General features: G+C 50.5%; 1 protein-coding gene across 12 annotated transcripts in view; it reads left to right on the forward strand.

The window, feature by feature from the left end:
• EPB41L1 (erythrocyte membrane protein band 4.1 like 1) overlaps positions 1-27579 on the forward strand; it is a 118185-nt gene that overhangs the window by 26112 nt on the left and 64494 nt on the right. Inside the window, exon 1 of one of the 12 annotated variants that reach the window (XM_070420231.1) lies at positions 21959-22208. The exons of the other annotated variants lie outside the window; for them this stretch is intronic. The gene's annotated coding sequence lies outside the window, so the exon portion shown is untranslated. Of the gene's footprint in view, positions 1-21958; positions 22209-27579 lie in introns of those variants that run through there. 12 annotated transcript variants of the gene reach the window in all.

Here is a 27579-nt window from a genome sequence, read left to right on the forward strand (position 1 = left end):
TCCTGCTGGGCCCCTCTGCCCTTTTTATTTTGGTGAGTGTGGACTGGGAGATGTTATTCCAAAGAACCCTAGATCTTCGCTTTTGCACTTTATAGATGAGGAAAATGAGGCCCCAAGAGAGAGTGGATGAGACTTGCTCAGGTCCAACTGTGAATTAATGTCAGAGCTGGGCCGGGGCCAGGCACCTCCCTTCTAGCTCCAGGCCCTCCTGTGCTTCTGCAGCTGGCGCTGCCTCTTAGAGGAGTGAGGAACTGATGAACCTCTACACAGGCCCCTGGTGTCCCCCTCCTCCACCTCCCAGAGTCAGCTATTGTCCTAAGCCCTCACTCAGAAGCCCATCCATACCCCTTCTCCTGATTGTGGCTGGAGGTGGGGGGCTAAAACCAGGAGAATTGGGTTGGTTCCCTCCTGATGAGGAGAGGAGTGAAGCCCCGTCTTGATGGGTGGGGTACAGTCACATCTCTACTGGAGCTGATTGCTGAGAAGAGGCCTTTGTCTGCGTTGCCAGGGGAACCAAAGTTTCTGCCTTCTTCCAGGGCTGTGATTGGTTCCTGGTGGAGCTTGAGCTTTGGTGAGTGGAAGTGCCTCTTTCCTGCCTACATCTTCCACAGGTTGAGGGACTAGAGAGACGCTGGGGTGCCATGGCAGCATTGTGTTGGTTTCTGAGCTCTACCCTCTCAGCTCTAGAGGTGATGGGTTTCCTTGTATATTTGCTCACTCGTTTATCCCAGGCAGCATCTGCTCCAGGAAAGCTAGCTTAAGAGTCAGAGGGCCTGTATTTGAATCCTGGCACAGTCATAGGCCTTGGGTAGGTCCCTTCCCTTCCCTGGGCCTCAGTTTCCCTACCTGTAAAAACAAAGGCATGGGGCTAAATTCTCTGGTCCTTGCAGCTCTTTCTTTCCTGACTGCACAGCCCACATCCTCTCCTATTTGACCTCCCATATTCCCATTTGGCCTTTTGCCTGGGCTCTGACCATGTTCTCACTTAGAAGTGCCCTGTAAGATGCAAGATAGAATAGAGAGTTGCAAACAGCTCTTAGCGTTCCCCGCCCTCCTCGAGGAAAGTTGTGTTCTCTGAAGCCTCTCCTGGAAGCCCCACTCCTGCAGCCCCTCTTGTCTCAGCCTACCACCTGGACCCAGGCTCAGGGTAATAAGCCGAGAATAGTGAATGATGGCTGCCCCATCTCTGCTCAGGGTGGGCCTGGGCAGCATGCAGAACAGAGTTTGCTGGGGTGGGTGGGGCAGTTGGGAGAGCCCTGGGTTCCAGGCCTGACTCAGCCACTTGTTGGCCAGGTGACCTTGGCAGGGCTGCTCCGCTTCATTTTCCACATCTATGACCCAGGAATTCAAATCCCACCTCATGGGATTGTTGCAAAGATTGAGTGAGACGATATGTCTGCCATACGGGATGCACCAAGTCCCCTTCCTGGGTCTCTCTCCTAAAAAAGGCCAGATTGAGAAGGGTTTGAGGTGGCAGGACCTGTGGTACCGTGTGGCAGACTGTGCATGCTGCTCATTCCTGGCAGTGCCAAAGGCAGGGGGAGAAAAACATTGTCTTGGGTGGGTGATGTCTGAGTGGGGGAGGCGTGTGTCAGAGTTAATGTTTGAAAAACACTTTTAAGATCCTCCAGGGAACTCAAATGAAGATTTTTCAGATGAGCTGAAAATGGAGCAAAGTAATGGAGCTGAGCTCACTGGCAGGGAAGGGGGCGGCCTAATTGGTACTGACTTGGTCTTGGCCCAGCCACACTCATTATGGCAGGCTGACCGGGAGGGTGGCCCTACATTTGGGCTGTGAACTGAAGTAACTGATGTGAGCTTTCTTGGGGGTGGGGGGGTGTCGTGTGGGCCATCTGGTAATGACTCAGCCCTACTTCTTGTTGACTCACTAGGCTGAGGGTCAGAGGGGGCTTCTTAGGTCATTGGCCTTCAGAGCCTGGTTTAGCTTTCAGCCCTGTGACCCGCTCCACCTTGGGCTATAGAAGCAGCAGTCCAGGCGTGGGTGGGTGTGGTCGGAGGCAGGGATGGGACAGTGAAGTCGGAAGTGGACTTTCCCTGCTGTGCTCAGGTTTGTCTGGGGTCTGTGATGAGGAGGGTAGAGAGTGGGAAGAAGGGGGTTCTCAGGAGAAGAAAGCAGGATGGTGGGTATGTGCGGGTGGGGGGAATAAGTGTGAACAGGACGCAAGTGTGGGTTTGCTTGTGTGGCTGCTTACATTGAGGAGGCAAAGAATCTAAGGCAGTAGTTCTCAACCTGTGGGTTGCGACCCCGTTGGCGGTCAAACGACCCTTTCACAGGGGTCGCCTAAGACCATCCTGCATATCAGATATTTACATTACGATTCATAACAGTAGCAACATTACAGTTATGAAGTAGCAACGAAAATAATTTTATGGTTGAGTCACAACATGAGGAACTGTATTTAAAGGGCCAGAAGGTTGAGAACCACTGATCTAAGGGAATCAGAGTCTGAGGAAGGATCCAAGAAGCGAGTGTGTGTGCATGTGCATGTGCATGGGGGGGGGGGAGGTGGGGGGAGTCCCTGTGGAAACACAGGTGGTAGAATTGGTGAGTGATTACGGACCAGGGGAGCCTTGTCCTGGAGACACGAGAAAGTCCGGCTGGAGACCACCTATGGGTTGCTTGGGCTGGGACAGGAGTAAAGGGCCACGGGTGGTGCAGCATTGCTTCTTCTGGGGACCTGGTTGCATTGGAAATGCTGCTCCTGGGGACACTCTGAGACTCCTCAGTGGGGAATATGTGGGGGTCAATCATTACAGCCTTCTTGGCACCTGCATTGCCTTGCGAATGCATTTGGGGGAATAGGGCCAAGTGTCAGGTCACCAGTGCCTCCCGGCACACTGACCCCAGCAACCCCACCTCCTTATTTTTCCTTGTTCTCTGTGGCGCCACGCCCTTCCTTCCTGTTCTCCCAGTATCTCTTGGGCAGGTTCTCATGTGCCTGTTCCCCCTTCTCAGCTTGACTGCTCACTGTGTGGGTTCCTCAGGGCTCCATTGCAGTTTCTGTTCTTGTGTGTGTGTGTGTGTGTGTGTTTTACTAATAATCTAGGGTTTTTTAAATTATGAAAGTAATAACACAGTACAGAGATTTTGGGAAACAGGAGGAGGAAAAATGTGACTTCTGAGAATTTTTGGGAGGTTGACATGCCTCCTTACACCTTCATTCCTTTGCTCTTTTCTCACGTGGCTGTAGGCCTCCCTGAGATTCCCACCTAATGGTGTGTGCGGAGCCACCTTCTGTGTCCTTACAGAGGATTCCATCAAATACACGGTCCTCTCTCCCCGTCTCCTGCTGGTGGGCATTGGGGTTGTTTCCAGTTTTTGCTGCTAGGAATAGCACTGCCGTGAACATTGCGTAAAGTGCTTTTTCCGTATTTCAGATGATGTCTCTTAGGGTGGGGTCCCAGGAGGGACTTCTGGGTCAAAGGCTACGGATGCCGTTCAGGTTCTTGCCAGACTGTTGTGCCACTTTAAGGCCAAGCCTCCAGGGTGAAGGGGCAGGAACTGTTTGCGATTCCTCTCAGGGCTGAAGAGCCTGTTCCTTGTGGGCAGGCACTGCTGGGGACCGTCCTCTGTCCAGCCCCTCATTCGCTCTGAGATGGGGAGCGGGGCAGGGCTGTGAAGTGAGGCTGCCTAGGTTCAAACCAGGGGCCCCGCTCCACCCTCGTGAGTCTATTTCCTTGGCTGTGAAGTGGGCAGGATGAGAGTGACCGCTCCACAGGGTCGTCATGGGGCTTTATCACCCATGTAAGGCTTGGAAGCGGACAGCACGACACTTGATAGATGCTGAGCCATGATGACAGTGGTGAGGCCGGAACCTAGACTTCCCGCCTGGGTGGTCTCTTTTCCTGATGGCAGCCTTCCCCTGGGGAGGTAATGGTGTATGGGTGTTGGTGCCTCTGAGTTGGAGAATGTGGGGGAAGAACTGAGCCCCTGGAGTGGAGCTGTAAGGTGGGGCCTCTCCCTTTCCTCCCAGGAACATCCCCTTTTTCTGGGGCACTGCTTCCCCCAAAGGTATCTCTCTGGGTTAGGGTTGGGCACCTGGTGCAAGCCTGTTCCTTAGAGGTGCATTCAGGATACATTCTGGCCTTGAGGTGGGAGTGTCATCAAGGGCTTCAATCCTGGAGGGAAAGGTGGGCTCCAAGGATCCCTCCACATGGGGCCACATTGGTTGCCTATTGCTGACGTAACAAATCACCACACAACCCAAGTTTATTACCTTACTGTTCTGGAGGTCAGAATTCTGAAAGGGGCCTTATGGGGCTAGAATCAAGGTGTCGACAGGCCTGTGTTCAGAGGCTCCAAGGGAGAATCTGTGCCTTGCCCTTTCCAGCGTCTAGACCAGGGGTGGGCAAACTTTTTGACTCGAGGGCCACAATGGGTTCTTAAACTGGACCGGAGGGCCGGAACAAAAGCATGGATGGAGTGTTTGTGTGAACTAATATAAATTCAAAGTAAACATCATTACATAAAAGGCTACGGTCTTTTTTTTTTTAGTTTTATTCATTTCAAACGGGCCGGATCTAGCCCGAGGGCCGTAGTTTGCCCACGGCTGCTCTAGAGGCTGCCCACATTCCTTGACTCATGGTCCCCTTCCAGCAGTCGCATCTCTCAAACCTTTGCTTCCATCATCACACCACCTTCTGCCTCTCGGTCCCCTGCTTTCCTCTTTCACTTATAAGGTCCTTGTGCTTAATTTCATGAAGCCCACTGGATAATCCACAATAATCTCCCCATCTCAAAATTCTTAACCTAATCACATTTGCCAAGCCCTTTATGCCACGAGGGGTAACATGTTCATAGATTCTAGGGATTAGGACAGGGACATTGGGGGAAGGGGGCGCATTATTCTCACTACCAGGGTTGCCAATGCCAGGGGTCTCTCTGGGTTAGTGGACCCCCAGGTACTGCTGGAATTATACCACCAAGCTCATGATGGAGAAAGGGCCAGGGGAATCAGGTCTAGTATTCTGTGGTTGGGGTGGGACATGTGTCTGTGCCACCAGTTTCTCCAGGATGAAGGGCCCGGAGGGAGGCCGTGTGCCCTGTGACAGTGTGACGAAGGTGTTCCATGAGGCAGACATCAGCGAACGTAGCCCCTGGCCTTCGGCGCTAGGACTGGTAGGTGAGGCACTGCTACAGGAAACCAAGCAGCCCTGCCCATCCACCACCTCACCGCAGCGTGTGTATGTGTTTGTGTGTGTGTTCACTCATCTGCGTCTCTGCAGCAATGCTCTTGGAAGGGGCCAAGGAACAACTCTTTAAAAGGCCTCTTCTGTTCTTGTTCCCGGCAAAATAATTACACAAGTGACTAATTTTATCCCTAATTCCATAATTACTTTATTATGTAGCCGGTGAGAGGGCCCCGAGCTGTGCCTGTGGCGCCACTTTGGCTGCTGGCCCAGGTGGCCTGCTCTGCCAGCACAGAGCCCACCTCACTCTGGTCTTGTCCCACCATGACGGCAAGGTTGCTCCAATTCCCTCTGGCTGAGTCCAGCGACATTTGGTATTGAGGTCTGAGAGATCATACTCCCCCCACTCTCCCCCCCCCCCCCCCCAGATTTATGTGCAAACATAGCTGCCTGGAGAGTAAGAGCTCATACTTATGGAGCTGTTAGCAAAAGTCAAGCGATCTGGGTTCCAGTTCATTAACTTGTTCCTGGAGCAAGTCATTTCCCTCTGGGTCTCAGTGCTGTCCTCTGTAAAATGGGACCGTTGCCAGCTTTAACACGACCATGATCCGATGATAGGAAGTGAGAGAACTAAAACTTTGAGACTGAGGTCACTTTTTGCTATCTGCTGATGACATACTCCAATCAAAGCATTAAAGATAATAGTACTAACTGTGGACATCATTTATCGAGTGCTTACTCCATAGCAAGCATTGTACCAGGTCCTTTATATTTTTCTCATTCTATATGCACGTGATTCTATGAGGCAGAAGAGGAAACAGCAGTGACTGGTAAAATAATCTGTCCACTAGGAAGTGGCAGAGCCACATCTGAAACCTATGCCCTTAGCTGCTGCCCAAAGTTCCTGCCTTTCCCAGGAACTTTGGCTTGTAGGGATGACTAAACCCCCGGAAATTTTAAAATGTAAACTTTATACAACACATAGGAATGGCAAAGTAAATTGGAGACTCCAGTAGACCAGGGAGTTGGGTGGCTCAGGGTTGCGTTCTAGCTTTGCCACTGGCTCAGTGTGACCTTAAGCAGGTCTCCAGGCCTCAGTGTTCCCATCAGGATGAGGGGGTGTGACTAGACAGTCTCCCAAGGCCTTCCTGGTATTGATGCTCTGATTGTGGGTCACCTGGTCCCAGAAGGTGCTGTGCAGTAGGGGACCAGCCCATGGTGGAGGCAGTGGGTAGCTGGGTTGGCAGCCATGGTTGTTTCTGTTATGTTCACCCTCGTGAGAACGGAGATTGCTTAGACTGCGTCCCACTGAGCATCTGCAGCATCACTTTCCCAGGCCGTGGAGTTGAGAATAGGGAGCCGGGAGGTCATTTCCAGGATGTTCCTACTGCTCCTGCAAGATTACCGGACAACATGCGCTCTCTCAGGGGCTGGGATTGGGCTCTGCCTTGCTCCAAAGACTGCACTGGACTCAGCCAGGGACAAGCAGTGGCTGTAAGTGTGTCTGTGGGGGCTTCTCGGGGGTGCCTACAGACCTAAGCATAATGAGTAATAAGAGCTATTTTGTTCCCAAGCATTACCACATGCAATGCACTTCCCTGGTAATATTACATTTAATTCTCTTAAACCCACATGAGGTAGGAGCTATGATCATTCCCATTTTACTAGTATAGCTGAGGAATCTGACACTCAGAAGATTAGATAATTTTCTCCAGATCACACAGCTAGCGAGGTGTAGACGGGGATTTGGGATTCTGATTCCAGAGCTCACAGTGCGGCCTGAGGTTCTGATACCTCATGGGCTAAAGGAATCAGCATGAGGTTAGGAGTCAGCTGGTTTTTGAATCCCTACTCTCTGCTTACCATCTGTGTTTCCTCTGGCAAGTTACTTTATCTGAGTTTTCATTTTTTTTATCTACAAAGTGGATGTGTTGATACTTGCCCGTTAGGATTATTTTAAAGATTGCTGGGATGGTGATGTGGGACGGTGTGCGGTAGCAGGTCAATAAAGGCCTTTCACCATTTGCCCCCCTCCTCACTTCTGACTTCCTTCTGCATCCATGAGGCTCCTGACACCCTGGAGTGTTCCTCACACATATCTCATAGCTCAGGACCTTTGCACATGCTGCTTGTGGCCTGCCTGGAAGTTGCCATTTCTACCTACTATTTCTTCTTTCCCTATCTTTTTGGCTTTTATCCTTCCCTGAGGATTCCAGGAAGGGGAAGAGGAATGAGGCTAGATTCTCCCGCAGGCCTGTGCTTCAGTGATTATCAAAACAGCCCCTCTGCGGAGGCAGAATTGTGTCTAATGGCTTGGAAAGGGTGTGCAAGTGCAGTGTGTGTCTCCCCTTCGGATCACTCCATTTCCATCTTACTATGGTCTCACTTTTCCCCATTTCTCTAGTCTTTAACTCTCTTTTTAAATTTTCTGTCTGATACTTTTTAAAATTAAAAATATTTTTATTGTGGTAAAAAACACACACACAAAACATAAAACTGATCATCCTAACCATTTTTAAGTGTACAGTTTGGAGTGTTCAGAATATTCTCATTGTTGTGTAACCAGCACTACATCTATCTTCAGAACGTTTTTGTCTTGCAAAATTGAAACTCTATACCCATTAAATAATAACTCTCCGTTCCCCTCTTTCCTGGTCCCTGGTAACCACCATTCTGCTTTCTTTCTCTATGAATTTGGCTACTCTAGGTACCTCATATAAGTGGAATCATACAGTATTTGTCCTTTTGTGACTGGCTTAGTTCACTTAGTGCAGTGGTTCTCAACCTTCTGGCCCTTTAAATACAGTTCCTCATGTTGTGACCCAACCATAACATTATTTTCGTTGCTACTTCATAACTGTAATGTTGCTACTGTTATGAATCGTAATGTAAATATCTGATATGCAGGATGGTCTTAGGTGACCCCTGTGAAAGGGTCGTTCGACCGCCAAAGGGGTCGCGACCCACAGGTTGAGAACCGCTGACTTAGTGTAATGTCCTCAAGGTCCATCCATGCTGTAGTATGTGTCAGAATTTCCTTTCTTTTTAAGGCTGAATAATATTCTATTGTATGTTTATACCATATTTTATTTATACATTTATCATTGGACACTTGGCTATTGTGAATACTGTTTTGAACATAGGTGCACAAAAATCTCTTCAAGACCCTGCTTTCAAGTCTTTTGGGTGTATACCCCGAAGTGGGACTGTTCGGTCTTATGATTAGCACTTTTTAAGCCACTATTTATGGTGTGCTTACTATGTTCCAGAAACTGGGTTAAACACTTGGCATACATTCACTCATTCAGTCCCTTCATCCACTCTATATTGTAGGTCGAATTATCCCCAATTTGCAGCTGAGAAAATAAAGGCTCAGAGCGTTGAAGTTATTTGCTCAAAGTCTCTCAACTAGGAAGCGGTGGAGCAGGGATTAGAGCCCTGACCTGCTGCCAAAGTCCTTGACCATCATGTTCTACTGCCTCCTAGTGGGCTCTCTTTCTTCACCCGTCTATCAAATTTTCTGCTTCTATTGTGTTGCTTCACTCTCTAATGCATGTTCACATTGTCATTCTCTTCCTGCCTTGTGTTATGTTCACTCTCTCCAGAAACCGTGTTTACCCTCTCTGGAAAATTTGAGCAACTTGTATAAAGGTCCTCTGACTGCTAGGAAGTTTTTGTGAATTCCAAACCTACAGAGGGAGGCCTGTAATTTGCTTTCTAATCATAATTCTCTGGATTTATAGCTGCCTCTCTCCCAGCAGCTGACGGAATCTCATTCTGTTGTCATATGGCTTCTGGATCCACAGATGTGACTTCTAAGAGATGCAGTGTGGTCCAGTGGTGAGAGCATATACTTTGATGTCAGACACACTTGTTTAAACCTTTGTGCTGCCATTCATTAGCTAGGTGTCTTCAGCCAAGTGACATCTCAGTTTTCTCATCTGAAAACTGGGGATACTAGTTCCTGCTTCTGAGGGGTGGTTGTGAGTATTGCATAAACATAAAGTAGCTATTTTTTGCTGGTACTTTTATTATTGCTGCTTTAATATTAATATTCTGGTGGGAAGGTTTCATGAATTTCAAAAAATGCATAAGTAAATTGGAATTCACTAGCATTCAAGCTCTAGGATTCAGCTTCTTTTTTTGTCCCTATCAGCAGATCAGCAGATAGTCAGAAGCTCAAGAAAAGGACAGTGCAGCCAAAGCCAGTGCCCCAGATGTGGAGCTGGGAACAGGCCCAGAGTGGGGCTGTGCAGGCTGATTCCATTTCCTCTCCTCCTCTCCCTCACCCCATGTGGGTGCTATAACCCGCATGAGAAGAGCCTGCTGGCTGACCCCTCCCTCCATGAGACCAGCTTCCTCTGGGAGAGTCCAGAGGTAGAGTGGCTCTGCAGGATGTCTTGTTGCTAGGAGACCCCCAGAGGCAGTAAGGACCCGTTGCCAGATGATGATGGGCTGGTGCGGAGATGCAGAGCATGTGGCCCCAGCGAGGCTTCTGTGGGGTTCTGGGCAGGAGATACGGATAGCAACTGTGAGCTCAGCTGGGAGGAGGGGCTCTGTAAGATATGGCTCCTGAGAACCAGGGATCAGGATAACCTGTTCAGTTCTCCCATTTAACTCCTGATATGTCAAAGTCAGCCCTGCATTTGACCCTGACTTGCTGTGTGACCTTTGGGCAAGTTTCGTGCTGCTATACTTGCTGGGCCTCAGGTTCCTCATCTGTACAATGGGTAAATAATATTCTCCTCACAAGCCATTGTGAGGGTTAAGTGAAATGTAAATATAAAGTGCTCTAGAGAAAGGAAGACACAGTATAAATATGAAGATACTACTCTTATCATTATAATAATAATTATTATTTCCCTATTGTAAATGAGGGAATTGGACTCTCTCCGTCTGGATGAGATTCATGGACAGGGAGCCCTGGAGGAGGGGACTTCCATTCTGGAGGCCTGCCTTCAGGGGACTGTGGGCATTGGTTGATGGGGCTTCCAATTAGTGAAACTCCAGGGGCAACTGAGAAGGGCAGCAAAGTTCAAAGGCAGAGGGAGACTTGATAAAAGTGGTGGCTGAAAGAGGCAGTGGGGGTAGGGGGACTCCAGTGAGACTCTAGGAAGACCTTTGAATGGTTCAGACCAGAAGCTGTGAGATGAACGTAATGAGTCTTTCTTGTTGCTTTTCTTATATAAATATGTTCACCACTTTCCCCCTCCCCAGAAAATAAGCAGCGAAACAAAACCCAAAGAAGCACAAAAGAAATAATTCCACTATCATAAAACAACCACTAGAAACATTTTGGGAGGTATATTTCCTTCCAGTTTATTTTTTTCTGTGTATGCTAACATATATACATATTTTATAGAAATTGGATCATATGTTACATACTATTTTGTACCTGCTTTCCTCACTCTGTATTGTTATGAACATTAGTACATAGAAACATACCTATCTATGATATTATATTTTTGCTGCTTAGTATATCATCTCATGTATGTATCATTATTTATATAATGTAGCTATGATTTTTGGACATATTAATTCCACTTCACTCTGCTATACAAGACAATACTCTTGTATACAACATACAAATGTTCTTATAGCTATATCTTTGTGTATGTCCATTGCTCCTGCAGGATAAATTCGTAGAAGGGGAATTTTGGGGTTAAAAGGTCTGTGCACTTTTAAAACTTATCATGCCATTTTCCAAAGTAGCCTCCAGAAAGATGAAACCAGAAGATGGCTGCATTGACCTGTCCGAGTTTGCCGAAGGGTGCTCATTACCTTGATTACCAGACTGGGGGTGGGTGGGTGGGAGTTTCACTCTGATGGACTGGGAAGATGGGAGAGGCAACAATCTCTCTATATCAAAGTCTAATATGCAAATTGTCCCCTTGGGAGTTCAACCGGGAGACCGGGTGTTCGATCGCTTGCTATGATGTGCACTGACCACTAGGGGGTGGCACAGAATGAAGGAAGGCCCCAGCTGGCAGCCTGAAGGCCCTGATCAGCCCTGATCGCCGGCCAGGCCTAGGGACCCTACCCGTGCACAAATTTCGTGCACTGGTCCTCTAGTAGTCACTATAAAGGGACTTTTGCAGAGAGAGACCCATGGATGGCTTGGTGGAGGAGCTTACCTTTTGCAGGATGTGATTTTCTGGGCTGTGCTGATCTGACCTGTATTGGTCAGGAGAGGCTGAGCTGGGCTGGACTATTGGTCTAGGTAGGCTGCACTGGCTCAGGCAGCACAGACTTGCCCTGGTGTGATCCTAGGCTTAGTCTGGTGTGACCAGCATGGCCACCAATCCAAGACGTTCATTCTTGAAGCTGGAACATCCACGTAGTGTATAGTGATTCATCAGAGCTGGTGGTGGCAGCAGTAGCTCTGACAGGGTGGAACTGCTCTCACCCATCCTGTCACTCAGCCTCTAAAAATAACTCTTCTGTTCCAAGTGACCGCGCCACCAAGTGTCTGGAGGCACAGTCCTTTGGCTATGGCTAAGTGGGAGAGGGTGTGTGTGTGTGTGTGTGTGTGTGTGTGTGTGTGTTGGGGGTGAGGGGTGGCCAGGGATTTGGGGTGGGGGAATGAGAGACAGTTCAGGCTCCTCTTCTCCCCTCTGTCAGCTGGGGATGATCTATCTGTTGGGGAAGTGGCAGCTGATAGGGGCAGGGGTGTCTTTCAGGACTATGTGATCACTCCCTGCTGAACAGGGAGAGAACAGAAAGAGGAAGGAAACTATAGAAGCAATATGACAAGGGTGGGGCTGACTCGGGGAGGAATTCATAGCATTTTGCTGATCAACAATTGAATCCTACAAAAGCCCATTTCAAATCTCACCTTTAGGGTTTCCTTAAATTAAATGCAAATTCAGCTGACTTTTTTTTTTTTTAACCAGAGAGAAGGGGAGAGAAAGAGAGAGAAAGAGAGAGAGAGAGAGAGAGAGAGAGAGAGAGAGAGAGAGAGAGAGAAAGAGAGATATGAAAGAAACATAGGCAACCTTTTTGTGCACAGGACGATATTCCAACCAACTGAGCCACCCAGCCAGGGCTAGCTGACTTCTTATCATGGATGATTAGAAACCATTTAGCCAAGGATTCTTAACCAAGTGTCCATGGACCAGGGGGTGATCAATGCATGGACTTCATGACATCTCATGATGCCTGAGATTATAATAAGAGTGTGTGTGTAGGTGTGTGTATGTGTGTGTGTCTGCATGTGTGCCCATATGCATTTTTCTGGGGAGAAACTCTGCAGTTTTCATTGTATTTTTTTTTTAAAATATATTTTATTGATTTTTTACAGAGAGGAAGGGAGAGGAATAGAGAGTTAGAAACATCGATGAGAGAGAAACATCGATCAGCTGCTTCTTGCGCACCCCCTACTGGGGATGTGCCCGCAACCAAGGTACATGCCCTTGACCAGAATCGAACCTGGGACCCTTGAGTCTGCAGGCCGACGCTCTATCCACTGAGCCAAACCGGTTAGGGCTTCATTGTATTTTTAAAAAAACAGGCACACACACACAAAAAAATGACCCATAAAAGGTTAATAATTACACTAGTTCAACCCCTCACATTATAGGTGAGGAAATTGAATCCAGAGAGAAACGTGGCTGCCTGAGATCTCATAGTCAAGATCAAAATCCAGGTTCCTTGATACCATCCTCCCCTGACTGGTCCCCTGAATCAGGATCCAGCTACCTGTAGTAGGCAGGACCCAGCTACAGTTTCCCATGCCCTCCTCTTGGCTCGCATGGATCTGACTGAACAGACTGGAGGCTTTCAGTGGCAGTGGGCCAATGAGAACTCACTTCCAGACATGCCTGTTCCCAGGAGGTCTTGTAGGGGAAGACTCATGGGGCATCTCCTGACTCACTTCCTTAAAGGGCATGTTAGCTCCACATGTTAAATCCACCTCTTGAACCTTGATGCTCACACCTGGCAGGAAGTGCCCCTGCCCCTTCTGACATTGGGTCTGGAGAAAACTACTGGTAAATGGTGCCCTGGGGGTGGGGTGGGGGGTCTTTGGAAAAGTATTTGATGGATAGGCAGGAAGTCATAGCTAATGGTAAGAGGTTGATGCTGGTCCACGGTATGTAGGAGGAATTCAACTCAGGGGAGTTTAGATGAAGTGGCACGTGAGGATTAAACATGATAACGAATATTCACTGAGCACTTCCTATATGCCAGGCACTTTTCTAAGAAATGTGAATGTATTAATTCCTTTAGTCTTTACAATAACCACGTAAGGTTGTTATAAGGAAACTGAGGCCCAATGAGATTAAGCACAGCTAGTAACGGCTGAGTCAGGACATGAGGCCAGATCTGCCGACTCCAGTCACTCTGGAACCAGCATGGGCTCCTTGCCTCTGTGCTGGTGGATCTCACACTTGAGTGTGCCCCAGAATCATGAGAGGATTTATGAAAGCGTAGGGTGAAGCTACTACTCTGAACCCCCCAGTTTCTGATTCAGTAGGTCTGGGGTGGGGCCTGAGGATTTGCACAGTTCCTGGGTGATACTGCTGTCTTTCAGGGACCACACTTTGAGAGCCCTTGCTTTCTGCTCTCCTGCTTCCTCATAGGAAGAGATGAGCAGAGGGAAGAGAAGTGGTCATTGATCTCTCTTGTGTTATTGCAATGTTCCCCCTGGGTCCAGGCCTCGGCCACCCTCCTGTCACCTACGCTTCACTGGGGACAAATTAATCTTCCTAAAGCCCGGCTCTGATATGTCACGCTTCTGCTCAGTCTTCTGGGCTCTCTGCTGTATGTACTAGTGCAGTCCAGTAGAACTGTCTGCAGCGACGGAAGTTTCTTTATCTGCACTGCCACTATCCACACGTGGCTATGAATTTACCTTTTCTCAACTTTAGTTAATTTAACTTTAGTCACATGTAGCTCGTTGCTCGTCAGTGCAGGAAACCACTTGGTATGCCATTCGAGGCTCCCGTGTGCCTTTCCAGCCTCGGCCTCAGCCTCATCCCAGGCTGTAGGCTGAGGTGTTTCCTGAGTCGCGTCTGCACTTCCCAGCCCTCGTTTCTATTAGCTCCTCCGTCTAAACTGTGCTTTAGTCCTGCCTTTGATGCTCAACCCAAATGCTACCTCTGCCTGGGAACCTTCTTTGACACCCGCTCCCCTATAACCTCTTTCTCCTCTGAACTCCTAAAACACTTCATCCTTTTCTTACAGTCTTTAGTCCCTTTTGCCTTCTATTGCAGCTGGCTGGTGGCAGTGCTTTTAAAAATATATATATTTTCATTAATTTCAGAAAGGAAGGGAGAGGGAGAGAGAGATAGAAACATCAGTGATGAGAGAGAAGCATTGATCAGCTGCCTCCTGCACACCCACAGTGGGGATCGAGCCCGCAACCCGGGCATCGAACGGCGATCTCCTGGTTCATGGGTTGGCACTCAACCATTGAGCCATGTCGGCTGGGCTGATGTCAGTGTTTTACTTCTTTCCCTAAGCTGTGAGTTTTCGGAGAGTATGCCTGTCTTCCAGCTGCCCCTGTTCCCTAGCACAGGTCCTTCCAGGTGCACGGAGGAGCTCACTAAATCCCACAAACCTTTGTCCTGGTGCATTGGGGAAACAGATGGATAACATGTCCTTCCTGCTCCCAAGCTGCCACAGGCCTCACAAGAGTCTCCTGATTCACACCCAGAGAACCATGAAAGCCAATGGTTATTTTGGGCAGGAAGATAAAAGCCACAGTGGGCCCAGTCGGCGAGGGGAGTCCGGCACTAGCTGCCCAAGCAAAAGGCTGTGTTTACACACACAGGCAGCTTCTCTGCCCAGCCTGGCCTGGTACGAGGCGATGGGAACATCCAGACCTTGCTGCCTGGCCACCTTGTGAAGTTGGGGATTAACCAGTGATGCAGCAGCTGGTCCAGCCGTCTGGTCCACACAGATCGGTGGATGAGGAGAGGGCTGCAAAGACCGCGGAGCAGTGCAGGCTTCTGGAAATGGTGCTTTGGCTTAGTGGCACCTGGACTGGGAATGCAAATACAAGAATGTGTATGTGCTCTGAGCAATGGACAGGCAGCAGGTGAAATTTTGCCCTGGCTAGGAGATTTATGAGTTCTTAGAGCAGTCTCTCTTGACACAGAAAGATGATTGAAAAGAAAAATCAAACAGCTTTCTGGCTTCAGACTAATACTAAGAGTATTTAATACCCCCAAAACTTCTAGCATAGACTCATCTCTGGGACAAAACATTAAAAAAAAAAATAAAACTTTATTGAAGTTATAATATAGATTCAGAAAGGTACACAGACCATAAGTTTACATATATTTGTATAACTACCCCTCTGCCCCCACCAGCAAGAACTAAAACAGCCAGCATATCCATAGTAAATGTGTGTTACAGCAAATATATGTAGGATTAATGGTGGGAACGGGCTTTGCAGTCAGGAACACCTGGGATTGAATCCTGCTCCCCAGCCCCTACCCACTATCAGTGTGAAGTTAGACGAGTGACTTAACTATTCTAAGCTTCAGCTTCCTCTCCTGTAAAATCGAGGTGGAATATGTCATCTCTGCCTTACAGAGCAGTGAAAAATTAAAAACGGAAAATGTATGCAAATTGCTGGGCACAGCTCCAGCATGTCATGGGGTCTCACACGCTCTCTGCGATGATGATGTTGATGGATGGTGTCGCTGCAGCCTCCCCGGCACACGGGGCCCTCGGCATACACGCAGAGCTTTGCTTCTTTGCCTCTCACTGCTCTCAGCCTTTGTATGATACTCTCTACGGCCTCTTCTGACGGCAAGGAATCTGTAATTCTGTGATGATGCAAATCTCAGCTGACACTCCAGTCACCTGATGGGAGGATGGGTGGACGTCTGTATCCAGTGGGAATGTGGCCAGATCTTTTGTATTCAGGCCCCAGGAGTATGGCTCCCAGACCTCCTAGGGGAGGGCTGATTTCCCTGTGGCAGTCAGAGTGGAGTGTGGCCAGGTGGAGTCGGATTCAGCAGAACTCAGCCCTGGGAGTGTCCTGGCACCCTGGTGAACGAACCCGACTCCAGCTTGCCCCCTGGCCTCTGGCTCTGGGAGTGCAGATGTGTCCCAGGGGGCATACACTGTGCACATATTTTGAGCTGGGCACTGCACTGGGTAGGGCTAGAGGGCAGAGGGCAGGAAGGAGGGGAGAGGCAAGCCGTTCCTTCCAGTTGGGAGGGGTCATTGCAAAGAGGAGGGGCTCCGGAAGGACTTTCTGGAGGATGGCGGGAAGAATGGCCATGGGAAAGGGAAAGAGGAAGAAATGTGCAAACGCAGAGAGGCAGAGCCAGGCTGTACCCTTGAGGCCCAGAACCATCCAGTTTAACAGAGTTCCCCACACAGCCTGAGGATGTGGCTGAGGAGTCAGGTGAGACCAGGCTGTGAATGGTCTGGAGCAGGGGTCCTCAAACTTTTTAAACAGAGGGCCAGTTCACTGTCCCTCAGACTGTTGGAGGGCCGGACTATAGTTTAAAAAAAAACTAGTCGGCTGCTAAGCAACAGGCAGCGGTGGCAAAAACACCCGGCGGGCCAGATAAATGTTTTCAGAGGGCCGCATGTGGCCTGCGGGCCGTAGTTTGAGGACCCCTGGTCTGGAGAGTCAGGCTGAGGTGTTGGGCTTGCTTTACCAGAGAATGGGGAGCCGCTGAAGGTTCTTGCTTTGAGAAAGCAGACAGAACCAGATCCTCAAGATGCTCAGTGGAGACCCACAGTGTTCTTGGCCAAAGATGGTGGCCTAATATTCAAGCCACTGGAATGGGCTGTAGGAGCCTCTGGGATGTCCAGACATGTGCAGCATGTGGGGATGGGAGTGTGGGGTGTGGGTGGCGGGCTGTGGGTACAGAGGAGGAGGGGGAGGGAGAAGGAGGGAGAGAAAAAGGAGGGGTAAGGGTAGAGGGAAAGGCAAGGCTCCCATCTTTGAGAGGCTGCAGTCTTGTTGGAGAAGCCAAAGCGCTTCATGACAATTGAGCCCCAGATTCAGAAGTGGAGATGAGTTGTGGGGCCAGCAGGGTCAGGATGGTTGGAGCATGGGTGAAGGCGGGGGGAGGGGGGGAAGGGGATGAAACCTCTGGAAGCTTTGGAGAGACTGAGGGCACCGCATGCTAACCCCTTTGTGGGTATTATGTCCTCCTAGGAGCTCTGAGATGTGGTGCTGATGTTATCCCCGTTCTACAGAGGTGGGAACTGAGGCTCAGAGAGGTTAGTGCTTTGGCCAAGGGCACACAGCTCCTGTACTATTAATGAACCTCCCCCATCCCTGCCTCTAGTGCCCTCCCCCGAGGTAAATGTTGCACTCAGGAGCTTCAACACCACCGTAGTAGATATGGAAAAGTGTAGCTTTGTTGTCATTCCACGCACAGTATGACCTAATGCAGGAGTGCGTGGTTCCCATGCTCTGGGTTGGCAGGTCCCTGGGGATTGCAATGCTCCCTGGAGGGGACTGAGGAGAGGATGTAGGGGCCGCTGGAGGGAGAGGTCCTGACCAGCTGGGTGTTACACCTGTCCACCCTGCCTGCTCCCTTCAGAGCAGCTGCCCGAAGGGCCTTCCAGAGAGTGTCAAGGACTAGTGAGAGTAGCCTTGCCTGGCAGAACTTCCCAGGCTCGTGGGTCGTGCTGCTCTGGAAAGTTTGGCTCTGGTAGCTTCCTCCGGAGGCTGGCCCAGCTGTCCGCTGCCTGGGGCTGCAGCTCAGCCCACCCAGGCCTTACAGCCCTCTGGGGCCAAAACCAAATGCCCTGCAGCTCTCTTGCCCTGGAATACCCTCTTCTCAAGATCTTGCCTTTGTCCCAGCTCCATTTAGGCAGCCCCTCCTCCTGGAAGCCTTTTCTGAGCCCCATGGGCTGGGTTAGGACATATTGCGTGGAAGCCTGTGTGATCAAAAGAAATATAATGTGCCCTTTACATGCGAGCCACTTACGTAATTCAAACATTTCTAGGAGCCACATGAGGAGAAGCAAAAAGAAACAGATAACATTATTCTAATGATGTATTTAATCCAATACATCCAAAATACAAAAAAATATTAATGAGATATATTACATTTCTTTCATTAAATATTTAAAATCTACTGTGTGATTTGTACTTACAGCTCATCTCAATTTGCAAGTACCACATTTAAGTGCTCAGTAACCACTTGTTATTAGTGGCTACCATCGTGGGCAGCACAGTTCTCGAGTCAGGGAGAAGAGCTCAGGGTTTGGCATCAGGTAGACATGGCCTGCCATTTATTGGCTGGGTGAACTTTGGGATGTCGTTAAACCCTCTGTTACTTCACCTGTGAAAGGAGTAAATAATTTCGATGCTGGAGAATTGTGGTAAGGATTAAACAAATGACTGTGTCTGGTGCCAGAGTAAGTACTCAGAAAATGATGGTGCTTCCTCTTACAGGAGCCTCTGGTTTATAGGCCATGCTCCCCAACTGGACTGATTGTGAATACAAGGGTGGAGGCTACCCAAATTCTCTCTCCTTCCTCAGTGCCCATGTCCAGTGTGAACATCACTACTTGCTGAATGAAAGATTAAATCCTTGGGCTAAGAGTGCTTGCCACCCCCGCTGCCCACCCAGGAATCAAGGGACCCCTGGTGACTGGGAGTCAAAGACCACTCAATGACTGCATGGGGTGACCTTGGCAGAGACCACTGACTGCATGAGGTGACCTTGGCAAGTCTCTCATTCCAAAGATAAAAGGGGGGTGGAAGAGGCAATGCATGAAGTGTTTGTTTAGTCTCTGCTCCACCGGTGGCCTTGGGGGGCTGTGGCTCACACTATGTGCTTTGCCTTTCCAGCCAATGGACTGAATCATTTCCATCCTTTTTCTGGCTTTCCTCTATCCTGACACTTTTGTACCATCAAGAATTTCTCCTACATTCTAGGCAGACCAGAGAGGGATAAGGGATCCTGCCTTCATTTGCTGACCTCCCCATCACAGCAACCCCCTGACAGAAGTAGGTCAGGGAGAATTTCTCCCTTTTTATAGGTAAGAAAACTGAGTCTCAGAGAGGTCAAACAATCTGCCCAAGTAACACAGAAAGAGATGATAGAGCCAGGGCCGGAAGCAGAATTCAGAACTAACAGACCCGAAGAGACCCTCTTCGTTAGGAGAGGTGAGGGGTTCCTCTTCCTTCTTGCATTTGTCCATGGCGGCTTTCATGAGATAGGGCCCTGGGCTGGGTCCTGTTTCTGTGCCTCAGTTTCCCTGCCTGTGGAATGAAAGCAGCCAAGTAACTGGGGTAATGATTTTAACTGATGCGCATAGGGTCGTGTGTTCTTCAGAGAGTGCCCTCAGCTCCCTCCCTCTCCCCAACCAGATTTCTCTAGAAAAAGTTATTGTAGGGTTAAGTGGAAAGTAGCTGGTCCAGAAAGCTCGTGTTCCAGTGCGGTGTAACCTTGGACAAGTCACTCACCACTCTGGGCCTCAGCCGGCCTGTTTATAAAATGTGGGGTGATCGATCTCATAAGATGTGAAGATTGCCATGAACGTACTTTACATATTAGAAAGTGCTAGAGAAATGTTAGTCAATAATAATAATAATAATAATAATAATATAGAAATAACGATAATAGAAGCAACCTAATTTTTCTGTGTGGTCCCTCTATCCTGAAGTAACATGGGCTCTTTGGGTATTAGTCCAGAATGATGTCTGGGAACGTCCTGCCTTGGTCTTTGGAATGTAGCCTGGATTTGTCTGGGAAAGTGAGAGGCTCTATCCAGCTGAGGAGGGTGGGAAAGTGGCCCTGCCCCAGGGGAGGAGGGGGAGGGCTCCTGCTGGGGGGAAGGAAGGGAAAGGGGTGGGTCCAAGGAAGGAGAGTTGATGGAGGAAGAACCAAGGGCTTTGGCCATGCAGCTCTGTCCTGCCCACAGGAGCCCAGAGTTGGGAATGCCAGCAAGCAGAGGAAGCTGAGTCAATGTGGAATAAAAATTCTTGAAGGCAGGCGGTCAAGAATCTCTTAGCAAATGTGCATATGAAACAATCCGTTCATCTGGTGTAACTCCTGGGTTTTCTGATCCTTTCACTCATTCATATGAATAAATGTAGAGTGAACTGAAATGTAGAGTGAATAGAGCATCCGCAGTGGCAGCGTGGCTTGCCCAAGGCCACGCCCCTGCGGGCTGGGGGAGTTCCTGGGAAGAACTGAATTTGAGAGTCTGGGGAGAGCAAAGTGCAAAGCACAGGAGGAAGTCTGTGAGGAAGTTTGCCCAGCAGGACTCTGCTGTTCCTGTGTATTGGCCCGGGGCTGACTTTGCCATCTTCCTGTCTCCTGTCCGGAGGGAGGGCTTGTTCTCTGAGACTGGGGAGGAGCTGGCTTCCTTCTGCTCTGCCCACTCCTGAGCCTAGTGGGCAGCAGGGAGAGTGAAGGGACCGGAAACTGTCTTGGGAACATCTGGAGGAGTTCATTGTGTTTAAGTTGGAGAAGGGAAGGCTTGGTTCATGGGTGGGGAGAAGGGACACAGTTGCTGTCTTGGGTTCTCTGAGGGGTGCTGAGGAGAGGGCCTAGCCTGGTTTTGTGGAGGCCTTAGTGTTGGCACCAGGACGGAGGGTGGAATGTCACCATGATGGAGCAGCCACCTTGGGAGGGAATAGTGAGAGGAGGAGTTACCTGCCCTGGAGTATGGGAGTAGAGATGGATTCTGGTGAGGTTGACACTGAGGGAACTGCAGCATGGAGGACAGAGGGCTCAGCTCACATTTCCCCAGCGTTGGACATCTGTGGTCTCCAGGTGGTGGATTCTGTGGTGCCTAGAACTATAGCTGGCACTAATAGGTACTCAGGAATTATTTGAAGAATTCAAAAAATAAATGTATATGCCAGGGGGTGGGGATGGTTAGGGAGTAGGGGTCATGTGGCCTACAAATGCGGACCCATGGGCAGAAACTTTTAAAGATCATGCTGTGGGTTATGTACCATCTTCTCCGGGCCCTCCTGTAGAGAACTAGGGCCCCTAGAGATTGGTACATCCAGCCCTTTCTTTCATTGTTTGCAAATTGAGGAGAGCAACTTGCCCAAAGGAACCCAGGCCCTCTTGCCTCCCAGGGTCCTCTGCTGTTTGAAGTCCTGGCCTGCTGATTGACAGAAGTGGGGGTGCAGTGTCTGGGACCTGCTTTTTGAGTTAGTGCTGCTGGAGGGGAGGAACAGGGCTTCACTTGGTTTTGAGCCATGACCTCGGTGCCCCAGGCCCCTTGGCCCCTACCATCTGCTCGGAGCCTGTGTGCACACCCAGCATGTGCTCACACACATCTGTACCCGGGCCCAGTCCCCCCTTATGGTCACTGTCACCGAAGCACATATGGATAAATGTACACGTACACACACTCAGACACACAGGATCCCAGGAGACATTTGCACATACCTCCTCCCTCATAGGGGTGGAGCCCTGAGTCCCGGGGAGACTGCCCTGCTGTGCTGCCTGGGCGGAGAGGGTATCTGGCTAGGTGGGCTGGGAGGCCCACTGAGACTGAGTCACCCCTTCTGAGTCAGGGGCCCTCCCCCCTCCCCCTAACCTTCCCCCTCCCGTCTCCTTCTCTCTCTCTGCGGAGCCCCTAAGAGGGCTTGGCCCAGCTGGGAGGGCTGAGGCCGGCCTGGGCGGGTGTGGGGACAGCGGAGACCCAAGCGTTGGCTTCCGATGCAAGGTCCCGCAGAGGTCCGACTGCAGCTCTGGCATCCGCGGAAGGAGGTGGCCTGGGAGCCTGAGCGATAGAAAGGGAGAGGGAGAGGGAGAGGGAGACGGCGAGAGGAGGCGGAGGCAGGGGCAGGGCGGCCCGAGGGAGCAGGCAGGCGCGCAGCGGCGCTCCTCGGCTGGGCTCGGAGGCTGGGCGGGGGCGGGGGTGGCCGCGCGTTGGGCGCCAGGCCCGGGGCTGTGGCACAGTGCCCAGCCCCCGGCGCACGCCGAGCCGCCGCCACCGCTGCTGCAGTCGGCATCCATCAGCGGGCGGGGGTGTCACGGAACAGGCTGCTCCGCAGAGCCCGCCGCGGCTCCCGCGCCGCCCCGCCCCGAGGCCTGCCACCCGCGGGAGCCGAGAGGGCGCCCCGCACCCAGCCTGCCCGAGATGGGGACTCCCAGGCTCAGGTAGGCACCTGGGGGAGGTCAGGTAGAAGGGGGGTGGGGGTGCCTCGGCACTTGTAGGCCCAGACTCCACTGTAGGGGGAGGACTGGGGGCGAGACGGAGAGGAACTGAGTTTTCGGCCGCTGGCCCCCTGGCCAGAGTGGGGGTGGTCCTGGCTGTTCCCGCCGCCCAGCTCTGCAGCCTCCCTGGAGAGGGAGGCGGGGAGGTGGTGAGCTGGTGCTTGCTGTAGGGATAGAAGGTTGCCGCTCCCCCACCCGCCACCCCACCTACACCCCACTCTGTTTTCAAGACTTCTGCCCCCTCTATGGAGGTCGTGGGCTCTGGCGCGCTCTCCAGCCGCTTCCGATGCTGCATGACTGTCTGGGCTTGGCTGGAGGCTGGGATGCCGGGGAGCTCCTGCCCTTGCCCTTACCCCCTGGGTACACACATTTCCCCAGTCCAGGCTCACTTCCCATCCCACCCCTCTTCCAAGTCCCCAAAAGCTTGGGGGTGAGCCTTAGCCCCAGAATCTCTGCGGTTCTGGCTTAGTATTGTTTTGGCAGCTGTTGCCCGACTGATTAGAGGGAGAGGACTTGCTGGTCCCAGTTGTGTCTGGCACCTTCACGCTTGGGGATGTCCAGGGGTTCAAGAGGCTCGGGTCTTGAGGATAGACTGGGGGTGGATGACTACATCCACTGGGGTACTTACTGGAAGCTGAGGGCACTGCCTGGCAGAGCTATGGCCCAGGGTGGTCCATGCGGACCTTGAGGGGCTAGACAAGGACTAGGAAGGAGTTCTGAGGGTGCAGTCTCCCTCCGCTGCCGGCATGGTCCTTGCTTTCACCCTGGAGCTCTGAGGATGCATTGGTGGGAGAGAAACACTGCCATGTGTTCCAGAAGTGAACCTGCCTTCACTTCTGGATCTGCCCGGCATCTCCTCTGCACCCAAAGGTGGGAGTATAAGAGGGCTGGATTTAGGACCTCTGTGGGGCCATGTGGGTCCTGCTGCTCCACCTCCATTAGGAGTCTTCCAGAATCAGCCGCAGTTGGGCCAGATTGAAGGCTGGGGACTGTGATGGTGCCCCCAGGAGCTCCTGGAAGACTCAGTGCCGCCTGTCCTGGGTCAGGGTGTGGAGAATAGAGGCTGTGTACCGCCTGTCCATCCATTCCTCCAGATGGAGCCTGCAGCAGAGGCAGCCCGTGCCAGCCTCCTCTCTCAACCACCGTGGCCCAGGAGGCTCTGCCAGCTCCATACAGGGATGGAGCTGGCTTCTGCTGGCCAGCCTGAGGTCATGCTGCCCAGTGACACCATGGGCGATATTTGTGGTCCCTTGAGGGGCACCTGAAGGCAGTCCTGCAGGAGATCAGTTCAAGGGGCATTGTTCCTATTGAAACCCTTCCTGGATCACATGGCAGTTTCCTGGGCCCAGCTCTGTAAGCTTCATGGGGGATTTGCTTCCACAGAACAGTGTTGGTCCTGTAGGCCTTACTTGATAAATACTGCAAGGTTGAATGAGGCCTAGAGGAAGAGTGACTTGTCCAAGGTCATATAGCAACTGAGTGGGAAAGCCAGCACTAATGTACCAGGTCTTACTATCTCTTGGTTTGGGGTTCTTGCAGCCCAAATGCCTGCTTCCCTGTTGTGGCTGTCCCATACCCAGGACATACCCAGGTGGGGCCTTTAGGTGGGACCTTACATTGGCCTCCCCCTGACCAGCCCTTGTTCACAAAATGTGAGGAGGAGAGGCCAGGCTGCCTCACAGATAATGGGCAAGGGCTGAGGCAATGGGTAGCTGGCTGCACTGGGCTCTCTTGGGAATGTACAGGATTGAGAGGACCCTGGGTGCCCAGGGATGTTCTGGGCCTGAGCCTCTGGGAGCAGTGGAGAGGGTCTCAGGTGGGAAGTGCGTCCGTGTCAGCTTCAGCATGGACATCACTGTGGGCCTCTCTGGGCTTGTGTGTCCCCATTATTAAAAGGGGATAATCATCTGTTTTGGGAATAATGACTATAAAATCAGAGTGAAGGCATTTATTGAGCATTTACCGTGTACCATACAGTGTAATAAGTGTTTTGCATCATCTCACAGCAACCTTGTCAGGTGGATGCTATTATTATCCACTTTTTACAGATGGAAACTGAGGTTCAGAGAGATTGTGTCACTTGCTTGAGGTTACACAGCTGGAAAGGGTGAGGTTGTGTGAGTCCAGAGCCCCTCTCTCTGCCATGATATTACACTTGGGGCAGTATCTGGAATACCAGGTGGGTGTCCAGCAGAGCCAGATGACTGATATGCCAGGGTTGGTCCAGGTGCAGACGTCTGTGTGTTGGGTCTGTGAGGCAGGGGTGGTTCTGTGGCCTGAGTGTCCAGGAGTCCTGAGGGGTAGGGGCACAGAGGTACCAGCTAGAGGCCTGAGAGAGGGGTGGGCCTTGACCTTTGCTTCCTGGCAAGGATCTCCTAGAAGTAGGGATGCGCTGGATCTCCTGCTACCATTGGCCATCAGGGAAGACCTGCTGGCCCTGACACTTGCCCCCTGGTAGGGCTCCAATGACCGGGAAACAGAAAGGTGGAAACAGAAAGGGCATCAGATAGTACTGTGTAGGGGAGGCCATGTAGGGAGGGGACCTGAGCCTGGGCGGATGGCTTGGGAGTGAGCAGGCTGGTACCACTTCCTTTGTGAGTGGGAGGCTTGTGAAGACTAGTAGCAGCCAACATTTATTGAGCACTTATTACATGCCAGGTGCTGGTTTAAGGGCTTACCTGTATAACTCATACAGGCTTCACAAAACCCTGTGAGATAGGAATTCTTCATTTCACATTTTACAGATTGAGGGGACTGAGGCTTAGCAAGGGGAAGACAGTGGCTCAAGGTCACACAGTTAAGTCTCAGGGAAGCCAGGATCCAAATCCAGACAGTGTGGGTCAGAGCCATGTTCCTGAAGGGACTTATGGTCTCATCGGGAGCCACAGACAGGACACAGGAAAGGGAACGGGTGAGTTATAGCATATGCTCAGCAGGGGTTTCTATTTTGGTGATCAGAGAAGGCTTCTGGGCACCAAAGACCAAGTGGAATTTTGATCGTTTGGGGGGGGGTGGGGGGAGGGCATCCATCCTCCCAAGTCAGAGGGGAAGGAAATCGGGATGCCTTTGAAGAAGAGCAGATGTCTGGTGTGCGTGGAGCAGATGGCGCAGGGTGCTGGGGGTGCTGGGAGGTGACTCAGAAAGTCAGCTTGTGTTTGGGTCTTTTGGCAAAGCTCTGAGATCCACCAGATCTAGTCAAGGCTCCGCTGTGTGCTCGCCGCGTGGCCTTGGGCACATCACTTAGCTGGTCTGTGCCTCAGTTTCCTCATCTGTAACGTGTGGATGAACACACCTGTCTCATCGAGCCCACGTTTGGTGGTTGTTCTGTAGAGGACCTAGCGCAGTGCTGGCGCATCACAGGGACTCAGTAAACATCACTTCTCTCCGCCCTCCGCCTCTCTTAAATGTCAGGCTAAGGTGTTTCCACTTGACAGGGAGCCTGGAGGCTTTGGGAATCTTTGCAGGTGTTTGGTCTGCATAAGCATGTACTAGGGCATGGCAGATCTGTGCTTGGGAAGGTCCCTTTGGCAACTGTAAGAACCTCTAGGAGGGTGTGGACTGTGGTCTTGCAGGAAAGAACTAGCCCTGTGGTCTTGGAGGCTGGTGTGGATAGAAGGTTGAAACCACAGCAAGATGTTTGTCCCCTCAGGTGGTGTGTGGCTCAGCTGCTTGCGGGGAGGGGAGTTTTGGGGTAGGGGAGGCCGCCAGTGCCATGACTTGAGTTTGAGGCTCGTGAGTTTAAGATGAAGAACTTGTCTTCCTTCAGTCATTCTAAAGTTTTGCAGCATCTTCTTTGTGTATCTGCCTTTTTCCCCCCTTTGAATAATCTTCTTTGGATGAATCCCCATCAGAGCTCCCTCTATAATAGCAGCAAATTGGGACTAAGTGCCTGACAATAGGAAGATGATTGAGAACGTTTTGGAACATCCAGTGGATCAAATAATATGCAGCCGTGAACAGCCACAGAAATACTTAGCTTGCAGCATATGGAGTTGTGCCCTGAAGCTCTTTTGCATCATCCTTTATTCATTTCATTTCACATGTGACAGAGGTGGGAGAGGGGTTAGATCCTTCCTGTGCAGGAAGAGATTCAGGCTAGGCTCTAATCTCTCTGAGGGCAGGGGCCATATTTTACTCATTGTTGTATCCTCAGCGTGTAGCTCAGTGATTTGGTGAAAGAATTGTCTGAGTGAGTGATGCAGATGGGAAGTGACTTGTCCAAGGTAATGGGAATGATTAGATCCAGAACCCGAGTCTCCTCGTCCTTACTTGCCACATTCTTCTCACTCACCACTCAGTATCCGTGAAGGGAGCAGGGTGGAGAGGCTCCCAGCAAGGACTTGGGATGCACACAGACCTGGGCTCAACTCTAGTTTCTGTCCTTACTAGAGGTGAGATGTTGGCAAATCAATTCATCTTTTTTTTTTTTTAAATATATTTTATTGATTTTTTACAGAGAGGAAGGAGGAGGGATAGAGAGTTAGAAACATTGATGAGAGAGACACACCTATCAGCTGCCTCCTGCACACCTCCTACTGGGGATGTGCCAACAACCAAGGTACATGCCCTTGACCAGAATCGAACCTGGGACCTTTCAGTCCCCAGGCCGATGCTCTATCCACTGAGCCAAACTGGTTAGGGCTCGAGAGAAAGAAACATCAATGATCAGAGAGAATCATCGATTGGCTGCCTCCTGCACACCCCACACTGGGGATCAAGCCCACAACCCAAGGATATGCCCGGAACCGGGAATCGAACCATGACCTCCTGGTTCATAAGTTGACACTTAACCACTGAGCCACACCGGCCGGACCAATTCATCTTTTTAAGCCTCAGTTTCTCCATCTGTAATATGGATAGTCCAAGTACCTCCTTCTAGGATTATCATCAAGACTAAATGACTTAAGGCATATAAAGCTCCTAGTATGGTAACTAGCACATCGTATAACACCCATGAATGTTAGCTGTGATGATATAATAATGTGGAAATATTTCTATACAATTAATGTTAAATTAAAAAAAACATACTATTATGAGATTAAAGTGGAGTAAAATTAGGTATGCCCATAGATAGATTATACTTACAGGCACAAATGGAGTTAGAGCAGGTACTATGGGAAGTAAATAAGACTGACCAAAATAAATATTTTTAAATATTATATTTATTTTTTCTTAGTTTTAATTACAAAAGAAATATGTGAAAAATCCTAATAATTCAGAAGTGTTTTTTTTTTTTACTGATGTTTTTACAGAGAGGAAGGGAGAGGGATAGAGAGTTAGAAACATCGATCAGCTGCCTCCTGCACACCCCCAA

The sequence above is a fragment of the Myotis yumanensis genome, unplaced genomic scaffold, assembly GCF_028538775.1.
Source record: "Myotis yumanensis isolate MYYU_CA2020_CCGP unplaced genomic scaffold, mMyoYum1.0.hap1 SCAF_7, whole genome shotgun sequence".
In the NCBI taxonomy this organism is placed as follows: Eukaryota; Metazoa; Chordata; class Mammalia; order Chiroptera; family Vespertilionidae; genus Myotis; species Myotis yumanensis.